The sequence below is a fragment of the Cupressus sempervirens genome, chromosome 1 (assembly GCF_028749045.1).
Source record: "Cupressus sempervirens isolate cs-2001-9-10 chromosome 1, ASM2874904v1, whole genome shotgun sequence".
In the NCBI taxonomy this organism is placed as follows: domain Eukaryota; kingdom Viridiplantae; phylum Streptophyta; class Pinopsida; order Cupressales; family Cupressaceae; genus Cupressus; species Cupressus sempervirens.
Window position 1 is genome coordinate 895,059,223 of NC_143118.1, and position 12,808 is coordinate 895,072,030.

Sequence of the window (12,808 nt, forward strand, 5' to 3'; positions counted from 1 at the left end):
TTATTAAGGTTGGATAATGAGGAAAAACTTAAAGGTTTGCAAAAATCTCAGGAACCTTTGACCTTTCCTAACCTGAGAAAGATACCCAATAAAAGAGGCAAAAAATCTATGAATGAGCTCAGATCTCAAGATCCCAAGGCTGAAGGTCAAACCAAATTGATTGAACTATTTAATGTAGGGAAAGGGAAGTTCCTTCCCACGAAGAAATGAAGGTCCTTACATGGAATATTAGGGGCTTAAATGCCCTTAACAAATAATGCTTATTAAAGTGTTCTCTTACCCAATATAAACCTAATAGAATCATGATTCAAGAAATTGGTATGAATCAGGAAGAGTTGAACTCTTTTGGGAAGAAATCAAGTTTTAGGAATATCTTTGGGAGCCCAACCATAGGGGCATCTAGAGGCTTGGTAATGATTTGGAAACACAATTCAGTTTTTCTTAATTAGATACCAGCTCATGTTAAAAGTCTTAACAATAATTTATAATTTACCTTGTTTAATATACTACAACAAAAAAGAGCCCTTTGGATGGAGTTGGACCTTGCACTCTAATAGGTGGGGGGATTTTAATGCAATTTCAACCTCTTCTAAAAAGAGACAAGATTAGGCTAAATTATCTCAGGCTTCAATGGATTTTAATGACTAGATGCATTGTTTTGCTTTATTAAAGATTAAGATTATGGATAACTCATTTACTTGGAATACTAGAAGGCAAGGTTTTAGTCAAATAGCAAAAAAAATGGATAGATTCTTTATTTTGGGAAAAAATCTAAAGAAGTGTCTCTTTTACTTTTTTAGACTATATTCTTTCCTAGTTCTGATCAATATCCAATCCTTTCAACTATTGAATTAGAAGGAACCCTTTTAAATTTAAAATTATGTAGTTAAAAGATTGATTCTTAATTAATTTACTTGAAAATTGGTAGGTCAACTCAGAGGTGGAAGGGTTTAAGTTATACAAGGTGGTACAAAAACTTAAGATAATTAAACAAAAACTTATTCATTGGAATAAGACTAAATTTGGATATCTTTGAGATTAAAGTTGAAATTGAATATAAATTAGTCAATGTAAACTCAGAAGTCATGAAGAATAGTATGAATGAAAATTTGCATCTCAAGTAAAAAGACCTTAAACTAAATTGGAAGATCTATCCTAGCCAAAGAAGAAACCTTTTGGAAACAAAAATCAAGAGAAACTTGGTTAAGAGAAGGCAAAAAAAATACCAAATTCTTCCAAAATAGTACTAAACAAAAAAGAGCCACTAAAAAAGTGGCTAAAATTATTTTTTTAAAAACAACATAATTGAAACACTTAATGAGATTGTCAAAAGAGGAAGTCTCTTATTTTGAGAACATGTTAAATAATTTGGAACAATCCTCTCTGACTTTCAAAACCCTTTTCTAGAAAATATTACAAAAATAATCTCAGATTATCACAATAAAGCATTATTATAAAATATATCTAAGGAAGAGGTTACTAAGACTCTTTTCCAGATGGCTCGAAATAAGTCCCTTGTGCCAGTAGGCTTCCCTGCATGTTTTTTTCAAAAATGTTGGCACTTTTTGGGTGATGAGATCACTAAAGCCTTGGAGATCTTTGTTGGAAATATGGCTAAGTAGGTTGAGTGAAGGGTTGTCATTTTTGACAACACATATATCTCTGAAGAGATGATAGATTGTATAGTTGAAGATTCCACGATTAGAGATAAAAATTTGTCTAAGTGTTAGACAGTTTTAATAGCAATGCAGAGTTAGTTTTTGATATTGCAAAGTCTACAGTGACAATTGGTATGTGTGCGGTAAAGGACAAGTAGAACAGAGTGTCCTAATGACGTACTTCAATGCAAATAGTACAAAACAAGTTACAAGTCAAACACTAGTAAATGCAGTGAACAAAGCATAACTAATGAAGGGTGCTCCCCTGAATACCATAAACACATAATAGAAACAAAGAAACAACAACAAATGGGAGAAAAAAATGTGGGCTTCTTATTATAGCCACAAATGCAAAATTAAAAAATTCAGAATTACAATATGCTAACCCATATGAGCGCCTTCACTACAGTAATCTGCAAGACAAAGTTGTGAATTATCACCCAAAGCTATCCTAGACAATATTTAGGCCTTTCTTAAATAGGTAATTTTATGCCACTTGAGAAGGTTCTAGACACTCAAACTTAATACCTAGGGCTGATGGACCCTAATAATACATATAGAGTCAGCCAAATACATTTTTGACATTTATTTTAGAAATTTTGGGTAGCCCAACTTTGGAAGACCATAACTCTCAAATCATTGCTCTGATTAGCTATTATAACCACTTTTCAAAAACCTCATCTCCTAATCTACAAGCCTAAAAATAGGCAAGCGCCCATCCATTGAGTTTTTGGGCCTCATCCAGAGTCTCTTAGACCTTAAAAATTTAGCCAAAAGTTTGTATACCGAAATCACACACCGAAAATATGTAATAGCTTCACAAATAAATATAATTTGGCCATGAAACTCCACTAACAAATTGATATAACTAAAATGAACATACACCATTGAAATTAGAATATTGTGAGCTAGTATGACTAACTTACTAAGTAGAAAGCCTCCACAGGCAAAAACTCTACATTAAGAAAACCCTTATTGAAACAACTAAAAGGAAATATTTTTGGGTGGTGCAAGATTGCTCTTACACCCAAGATTCTCCTCCATCAGACACCCGAGATAATTGGAGAAGTGACCCCATCACATCTCAAGTATTAAGAGGAAAACTAAGATAGTTAACCTCCTCCTTTTCTAGCCATGATGAATCTTCTACTGGCCTCCCTTTCCATTTGACTAGGTATTCTTCATAAGTTATGTTCCTTGTACTTTTTCCAACATGACCATCCAATATCTCCTCAATCTCTTTTGTAACTAAACTAGCTATTGGAATACTCCACTGCACTTCTACAACTTCATCCCCATCACCTCCTTCAAGGTACTCTATCAAATTTGAAATATTCAATTCAATAGGCAACTCCACTTCATAGGCATTCCCAAAATCATGCATTTTCACTATCTTACATGGTACAAACTTCTTCATTTTCAGCTTATTATATGTACCCAGTAGAAAATGCTCCTTTTGCAAATGAACCATGACATCATCTCCAATCTAAAATTCCTTATACCTCCTTTTCATGTCTTCCTTAGCCTTATACTATGTATTGATCTTGATAATGTGTTTCCTCACCTCCTCATGGATATTCTTCAAATGTTCAGCAAATTCTTCTACTTCAGCACTACTTATCTCTCCTTTATCCAATTCCCTCAACTCAAAAGCATTTCTAGGACTGCTCCCATGTACAATTAGGAATGGTGATTTACCAGTACTCATGCTGAAAAATTTATTATACTCAAATTCTTCCTGTGGTAAAATCAAATCCTAGCCTTTTGGCTTGTCTCCAACCAAACATCTCAGCAGATTTCCCAAACTGTGATTCACAACTTCTATTTGTAGATGATGTGATGAATTGAACTTCAAATATGTCTTCAATTTCTTCCACAATGTACACCAAAAATACCCAATAAACTTGGTATCTTGATGTGAAACTATACTCTTTGGTAGACCAAGTGGTCTCACCACTTCTTTGAAAAACAACTTTGTCACATGAACAACATCACTAGTCTTCTTGCAAGGAAATGCACCATCTTTGAAAACCTATCAACCACAAAAAAAATAGAATCATGCCCTCGTTGATTCCTTGGTAGTCCAGGAACAAAATCCATGCTGGTATCCTCCTATGGCTTCTCTAGTACAGGTAATAGTTGATACAATCTAGTATTCTGCTTCACGCATTTTGCCATCTTACATACTTTGCAACTCTGTGCAAAATTCTTCATATCTTTCTATAGTTGTGACCAATAATAGTTCTCAGCAACCAAAGAAATGGTTTTTGTTAATCTCAAATTAGTTTTGACAAGGCAGTGACAAAAGATTTAGTCATTATCTATCAATATTACAGTGCACCTCATGTGATCAAAGCAAGTAGAGAAATCAATATGAGCTAAGTGAGCAAAGCATGTCAAACATCAATGATCAGACAATACAAGCTAAGTAATATACCTAGTATGTGTTGCGTTAATCATCAATTGAGAAGACTATGCATGCCGAGTGATTCAAAAGCTAAGTAAATAGAGTATGTCAAATCATTCAGGAACTGAGTTACAACATTGTGAATATAGTGATGGTTGAGCATCAGAGCCTTCAGATATTGAGTGAACAGTTTTGTACATAGTTGTTTGTAATGGCACAAACTTCTATGTAAATCATTTTTCGGTCGACTTAACAATTGTTTTAAAATTCTAGAAGATATGTATGGAGGTATATTATGATGCAGTACATGAAACCAATCAAATTAAGGGATGTTCTAAGTGGCAATGTGGATCAACCATTTTTGTTGATTCTTACCTAACCCTATCCCACCTATGTTTACTTAAGGAGGAAAACCCTAAGGAGTTTGAAGAATGAGTAAATCCATAGAATGAGACAAATGCTAAGTGTAGAAAGAGCATTCATGGTGTCTATGGAGATTGTGATAAAGTTATGAATTGCAAAATCAATTAGAATAGAGGAAAGAATAGAGAGGACACATGAGACATATCTGATCAAAAGGATCAAGGATTCATCAAGAAAGGGAAGATCTGACATCTAGCAATAGAGTGCTAACTGAAGGATCATGGTGCTAAATCATTTTAATAGGTGATATAGAGTAAATCTCTTAATAGAGTAGTCTTAACAAACTTGTGTAGATCTCTTAAGCAAGTGTTTTCTTTATTGTAAGTTTAAGTCTTCTAAAAAGACACAATTTTAGCAAGGTGTTGAAATCCTTTAACAAGGTGAGACCTAATAGTCTTTGTAAGCCTTTAATAGGGTAGACTCTTCATAGGTTAGATCATAGTTTATGGTCAAACTTCTTGTAACCTTAATTGGCTACACTTTATAGATACAATAGTAAAGATTTGTGGGTGTCATCCCCCATCCCATTTTTACCTTCTCATTGGAGGGTTTCTAGGTAACAAATGTATTGTGTTATGTGTAATTTGTTTCATGCTATGGATGAACATGTGTAATTAGCTATTTCAGTTTACATGCTAAATTGTTATATGGATGTGTGGTGAATGATTTATGTTAAATTTTTAAAGTGTTGGTTCACCCCCGCACCCCTCCCCATCCTCTCAAAGTTTACTTTCTTATTGTTATTTCCAACAATTAGTATCAAAGCCTTGTTCTCTAGAAAGGAAAGCTTTACAACTTTAAAGGAAAGATCTTGAAGATGGAATTCTACAAGTTAGGAAAGGTTGTTGAGAACTAGAAGATTAAAGTACAGCTTGCCCTACACCAAACCAATGAAGTAAGAGATGAACTGCAACATTCATTGAAGAGAAGAAAGGAACTGGCTATTGAACTAAATGACACTCATTACCAAGAAGAACACACTATTGAATTATTTGAGAATGGAAACTCAAGTGATTTTGATGCAGCAGTTGCATATTTGATGGAAAAGAATGGTGCCCTAACTGAAGAGGTAGAAATCTTAAGATAGATCAAGAATTCTAATTAGTCTTACTATGTGAGGTGACTGAACAAAAAAAGAAAGCTAAGGAAAACAAAGCAATGATTGAAGATGACAAAAGAACACTAACCAATAACTACAAGAGAAGACATCAGATGTGCAAAAGATTGCTAACATGCAACTAGACACAATGAATCAATTGATGATTGCAAGCCATGAATTGAATGGAAAGGATATTGAGATCACAACCCTAAAGTTACAAAATGAACAACTAAGGAATGAACTGAGAGTACAAAAGGAATATTTTGAAAGGTTCAACAAACCTAGTGAGGCCATCAAATACTTTGAGAAACTAATGAGATCTCCAAGATCTAACAATGATATTGTAGGATTAGGATACACCACTAATGAGAACGGAGAATCATCTAAAAGTTGTCAACAAAGAAAAAACAAAGGTAAGAACTACAAACCCACTTGTCATAATTGTGGAAAGTTAGGTCATACAACAAATTTTTGTAGGAGCAACAATGCAAATTCAAACCCTAAGCAAAAATTCAAGGGTTACTATCATAAGTGCAACAAGCAAGGACATCAAGCACATGAATGTAGAACCAAGACCATGAGCACTTAGAGATTTGAAGGTTATTGCCACAATTGTTAGAAGTATGGACATAAAGCATATAAATGAAGATCTAATTCCAAGTGGACATCAAACAAGCAGACAAAGGTACAACATGGAAAATCCTATAATTGGGATTACAATACAAGGTACAGTTGCCACTATTGTCAAGAATATGGAAATTTTCTTGAGAATTGCATTAGAACACATTTTAGAGGCAACTACAATAGATAATTGAGTGAGACTACATGCTTTAGTTGTCTCAAGACTGGTCATATCAACAGAAACTATCTAACTAGATCACCAGGACCGAGTAATGGAAATAATAAAGGCAAAGAAAAGGTCAATTTTGAGAAGGTCAAAGTGTAGATGAACAAAACATTGAAGAAGAAGGAAGATTGTAACACATCAAGTTCAAATGAGGTCACTTCATCCAATGGATTAGGTGATCACATCACCCCCAACTAGGCAATCAAGATGTATTTATGGGACTGGTATTTGAAATGTTATATTATACATTAGTCCCAAGGATCTAAATTATGGAAAGATTATATATCCATGAATTAAGATGCAATGTATTGGTTAGAACTTGGAAGAAATCTTTAGTTTTGCTAGTTTTCATGTTGTTGTCGAGCATGGAAAGTTTCAAATTTATTGCCAAGTGATGGAATCGTAATCAATATTGGTCGAGCTCACTATGTTACCTGAGCATCGTAGAAATCATGTATAATCCAAGTGAGTGGGAATTTCTATGGTAGTCAAGGTTATAGTTGTGTAAGAACTAAGCATTTATTGTTGAATATGAAAGGTTATATAGTCAATTTTTTACTCATTTTTATTCATCAGCAATTGAAGAGAGCACAAAGGCAAATTAAAAAAGGAGATTCTAGCATTTTTGAACTAGATCCAGCTGCAACTCAACTCATTCATTAGATTGGAAAGGTTTTTCACTGTTGCCGAGTTACGCTATTTGAATTTTCATAAACCCTAGTTACTTGGAATGGTGGCTAGCTCAGCTTCAAGTGTTAGCAAAGAAGGAAAGGAGGTTTTCAATGTGCAATTAATAATTAACAATGTGAGACAACCACCTTTCCAATAAATACATGAAATAGCATACAAAGGAGACATGTCTAGTACATTGTTGATTATATCACCAAAAAATTTAATGATTCAAGATGTCAAGTGTTGCTACATGAGAAAGATAGGCAAAGTAGGGGACATGGAGATAAGGGATGCCTACAAGAAATTTTGTGATAAAAAAATCTTGAGGGAGTAATACAAAATCATTGAATGGAAATGATTGAAATGTGCCCTAAATTTTCATCAAGTGTTTAGGATAGAATGGATTATAATAGTTTTGAGCTGCATACATGATAATTACATATGGTTGTATAATGAATCAATTAAGCTCACTAAAAGGATCATAAACCAAGTATCAAGGTACCCTACCCTTGATTAACCTAAGAGCATGAGAAGTGATGCAAAGGAGACCATTGAGAAGCTCACAAGTTCTTTCATTCTAGCCGAATGAACAATGTTTATTGCATGGCTATTGATTTGGAATTCAAGATAGTAAAGAGGGACCATACTTATGACCATGCTGAGTTGCAACTATAGTAACTATTAGAAAACTTGGAGGCCATAAGGAAAGCAAAGAGTGCATCATGAAAATTTATCTCTTTACTAGTCGACATATTCTTCTATGTGCATAACACATTCCCCACATTTGGTATAGTTACTTAGAAGACAACAAGTCTATTGCATTACAAATTTCAAAATTCATAGAGCAACTAAGTGATAATTTTTATTCAATAATGACAAGTTATTTTGAGGATTTTAACAAATTTATGTAACAAAGGTTAAGGGTCCTATATCCTTAGTGGAGAAACACTATGATGATATTTGTTTCTTGGTAGATGGTAACCACACATATGTGCAGGCAGGAATACCTAAGGTCAGATGGCTTAAGCCCTTGCCATATGAGATCAATGTAGATAAGGCCTCTGCAACAATTACAACCTTATTAGTAGAAGACATTGATAAGAGTGTCACCTCATTTGGGAACTATGAGGAAGCTAAATCAATGATAACTATTGACTTGAAAATAACTATAGTTCTTAGGAAGAAGAACAAACTTGTTAAAAAGTTGGAGGAGAGATTTGGTGAAAGGGGGGAAGAAAAAGAAGATGATGATGATGATGATAAGAAGAGGAAGAACCAGACCAAGCCCCATTGGCATTAACACAAGCTCAAGGAGAAATCTAGAAGAAGATATAGAAGGTGTTGAGGGAGATAAAGTTGAGGGAGATGAAGTTGAGGAAGCACCAAAAGAAACTAAGGCCAAGAAGAGGACAGACAAGGAACAAACAATGGAGAAACTAGAGAAGCCTATGAAGAAGACACAACAGAAGCCTTTAGTACCTATTACTATGTCTAGTGCAAGGGTAGCCACTTTTCAAGCAAAAGAAGTTGCTAAGCCTAAATGCAAGAGGACATCTGACACAACAAAGTTGAGTGAGCCTATTAAGAAAACATACAAGAGATTGAATATGAAGTCAAAACCTAAACCAAATTTAGATGAGGAGAAAATAGAATAAGATGACATGAGTCAATTCAAGGTGGTATGCTAGAATCCCTCCTCTAATTTGGATAAGTTGTGTGACAATATCAAGTGAAATGCAGATTTATCCAATTCCATACACATTGACTTTGATAAGCTAGGGAAATTTGAACAAAATACCATTGAGGAAGCCATATATGTCATTATGGATACATTCAAATCAACTCATCTATAAATTTCCACCTTACTGCCCAAGAGTCTATATGACCAAGTTAAGTAGAAATGGCAAGATAGCTTGCAAACTAAGAGACAAATTAGGGAATCAACTCTAGCCCAAGTTATGCTAGAATTGGACAAAAGAAATATTGCTAAGGCTATGGAAAAGCACAATTCTAAATTTTCTCCCAAGTATATAGAGCTTTCCATATCTTGAATAAGAATATTAAGGATGTGGTAACCAAGAGTACACAAGTCTAGAAAAAAATCTATGGATCATCCACTCCAACAATCAAAGAAAAAGGTGAGAAAGAAGTGCAAAACCCTAAGAAAAGTGAACAAGAGGTAGTAGATATTGCAAAAGAGGTTCCAATCAAGGATAGTAATGTGGAAGGTACTAAGGAGATAATACAAGAAGAGGCCACCACTAAGGAACAATAGCAAGATACACAAGATGTTCAAGATGAACAAGTTTCAAGTGCCAGTCTTCCACATATAGACTAAGTTACCAGGACTCAGTGCAAATCAAGGATGTTCCTAATAATTTGGCTCAAAACATCAATCCTTTGACTGGGGAAGATTTGAAGAAGATATTAAGGGATTCCACCATGGCAACACAATTATGTAACAATCCTATATTGGTGAGAACAGATGAGATTGAGAAGGCATAGCTTGCATCTACAGGGGAACAACCAAAAGAAACATCAAATGCCCCCCCTCTATCCACAAAAGAAAAGAAGAAGCTAGAATAGGATCTCTAAGTAGATCAAAGTGCACACCCTAAATAGATAACAATTATAGCAGAGTCATAATCTGTAATGCCCACCATTACATTTCAAATTAAAGAGGTTGAGGCACAATAGATAGATACATCTATGCCTAGTCTACATAGTTTAGGTACTAACTGAAGAATTGAAGAAACTATGGGTGTACTGACTGAAGAATTGAAGTTGACTACTTCACCAGAGGAACAAATTGTTATACATACCTTGGTGACCCTACCAGCTTCTATCACTCCTCCCAATAGTCATGCTCTTCAAAGGTTGAGCACATATGTGACACCATTGCAAATATAAAGGTTGAGTGCTAGTACATCCAGAAGCCTAGACGTCACATATTTTGGGGATGTCAATTTGGATGAGGTAATTGAATTGCCCAAGTTTGATCTAGAAAAAACTACTATTGAGTAGATGAGCATTCTACATGAGGCACTACAAAGGAAGAAAATGCAAGAGATGATGAGAAGGGAGTACAAGCAAAAACAAATTTTGCATGAGATAAAAGACATATTTTATGATTCTTCTAGTCTTTCAGAAATGAATTAACATAAGCCCATCATTGAGCAACTTGTCAGCATTGTTGAAAAAATAAAGGATGAAGACCTAGAAACCAATGTTAAAGTTTTAGAATGGTTTGAAAGAAAATTTCATACTGAAGTACTTGAGAAGATATCTAGTGCTATTGCACTAAGATAGGTTGATCTAGCAACCAAAATGGAGAGTGTGAAGAAGGTGTTAGAGCATATTTTCTCTCTATACACTGGACGTTCAGAGGGCTACTGACCAACTGCAAGGAGACTTACAAACTATTGGTACTACTCTTAAGTTATCTCCTAGTCAAAGCCAAGCTCATTTTTAAGATTACTACCCACACAAGGTAGGCTTGTTGAGCTACAAGCACAAGATGCAAACATTCAAGCTACCTTGATCAATATCCAATCCATGTTGACCCCACACATGGAATTTTTTCATAAGGAACTAGCCTATGGTAAGACATTGATGAAGAAAGATAACCAACTTTCTACTCATGATGGCTTAGTTGACCTTGTTGCCTAGCTAGACATTCAGTGTTAATCTCTAGAGGTAGCATGCAACAACTAGGATGTAGCCCTGAAGATCATAATAGAGATTCTTCGATCATTTTTGTGTAAAAACACTATCAGTGTACCACCCATGACATAAGTGTCAAAAAAGGGGGATTATGAAGCTTTTTGTTGATAAAGGAAATAGAGTTTTGAGTAAGGGGGAGTAATAATGCAGAAATAGGGTACGAAAAATCTACTTAGTAGGAGTATCAGATGTAGACACAGAAAGGAAATATTTACTTAGGGGGAGTAATGGAGAAATGGAGAAACAAAGTATGACACTTAATCATCCATTTTGCAAAATTTTGAAGTTTTGAAATTTTGTATGAGAGTCAAGCCACAAATACATATTTTCTGAGTTATGCTCATAATAAGGATTGTATATGCATGACAATGTGTTTTTTCCACTCATGTCAAAGGGGGAGATTTTTAATCTCATATTGGTTTTGACAAGGTAGTGACAAAAGAAAAGATCTAACATCTAGCAACAGAGTGCTAACTGAAGGATCATAATGTTGAATCATTTTAATAGGTGATATAGAGAAAATCTCCTAAGAGAGTAGTCTTAATAGACTTGTGTAAATCTCTTAATCGAGTGCTTTCTTTATTTTAAGTTTAAGTCCTCTAACAAGGAACACTTTTAGCAAGGTGTTGAAATCCTTTAACAGGGTGAGACCTAATAGTCTTTGAAAGCCTTTAACAAAGCAGACCTCTAACAAGGTATATCATAGTTTATGTTCAAAATTCTTGTAACCTTAATTGGCTACACTTTATAGCTGTAGTAGTGAATATTTTTGGGTGTCATCCCCACCCCAATTTTAACTTCTCATTGGAGGGTTTCTGGGTAACAAATTTATTATGTTATGTGTTATTTGTTTCATGTTATAGTTGAACATGTGTAGTTAGCTATTTTAGTTTACATTCTAAATTTTGAGATGGATGTGTGGTGAATATTTTATGGTTAAATTTTTAAAGTGTTGATTCGACACCCCCCACCCTCCCCCCTAGAGTTTACTTTCCCATTGTTATTTCTAACAGTTTTATCTTAACCAAAGTGTCCAAGCAATCCTTCACTATGCTTCTCCTTGATGAGATTCTCTCTCATTGAGCTTCTAGAAATGCACAATTGGCTTCCTTTGAAAAACATACCATCTTGGATTATGAAATCCAACCACTTCGTCCTATCAAGAGTAATAGGTTTTGTACAAGTCTTTCACACTTCACCAAAATCCGGATCCTCTAGATACAAATTATTGAGTTCCTTGAACCCAACCACCTCAATCTACATCTTTGTTAGTAAAATATGTCTTCTACTAAGAGCATATGCCACTCTATTAGACTTCCCACTCCTATGTTTTAAAATAAATGTATAACTTTGCAAAAACTCAACCCACTTCAAATGCCTTTGGTTCAATTTTCCTTGACTATTCAAATATTGCAAAGTTTGATGATTGGTATAAAAAACAAACTCCTTAGGAAGAAGATAGTGTCTCTACTTCTTCAATTCTTGAACTATAGCATAAAATTCCTAATCATAAACATGATATTTTCTTTTGGAATCATTCAATTTCTTACTAAAATAAGCAACACGTCTACCTTCTTGGCTCAAAAAAGCTCCTATTGTAGTACCATTAGCATCTCAATCTACTTGAAATACCTTGTTAAATTTTGGAAAAGCTAAAATAGGTTGCGTTGTAAATTTCTATTTCAACATATGAAAACCTTTATCTTCTCCTATAGTCCACTTAAATTCTTTTGTATCCCCTCTCATTGTTCCAGTCAAGAGTCCACAAATACTGCTAAAACCTCTTATGAACTTTTTGTAAAAACTAGCTAGTCCATGATAAGATCTTACCTTCGTAGCACTCTTTGGAGTAGGTCGTTCAAGGATAGCCTTCACTTTATTTGGGTCCATTTTCAAACCTTCTATTGAGACTACAAATCCTAGGTACACAAACTCTTTCTTCACAAAACTACACTTCTTCAAGTTTATTAGCAACTTCT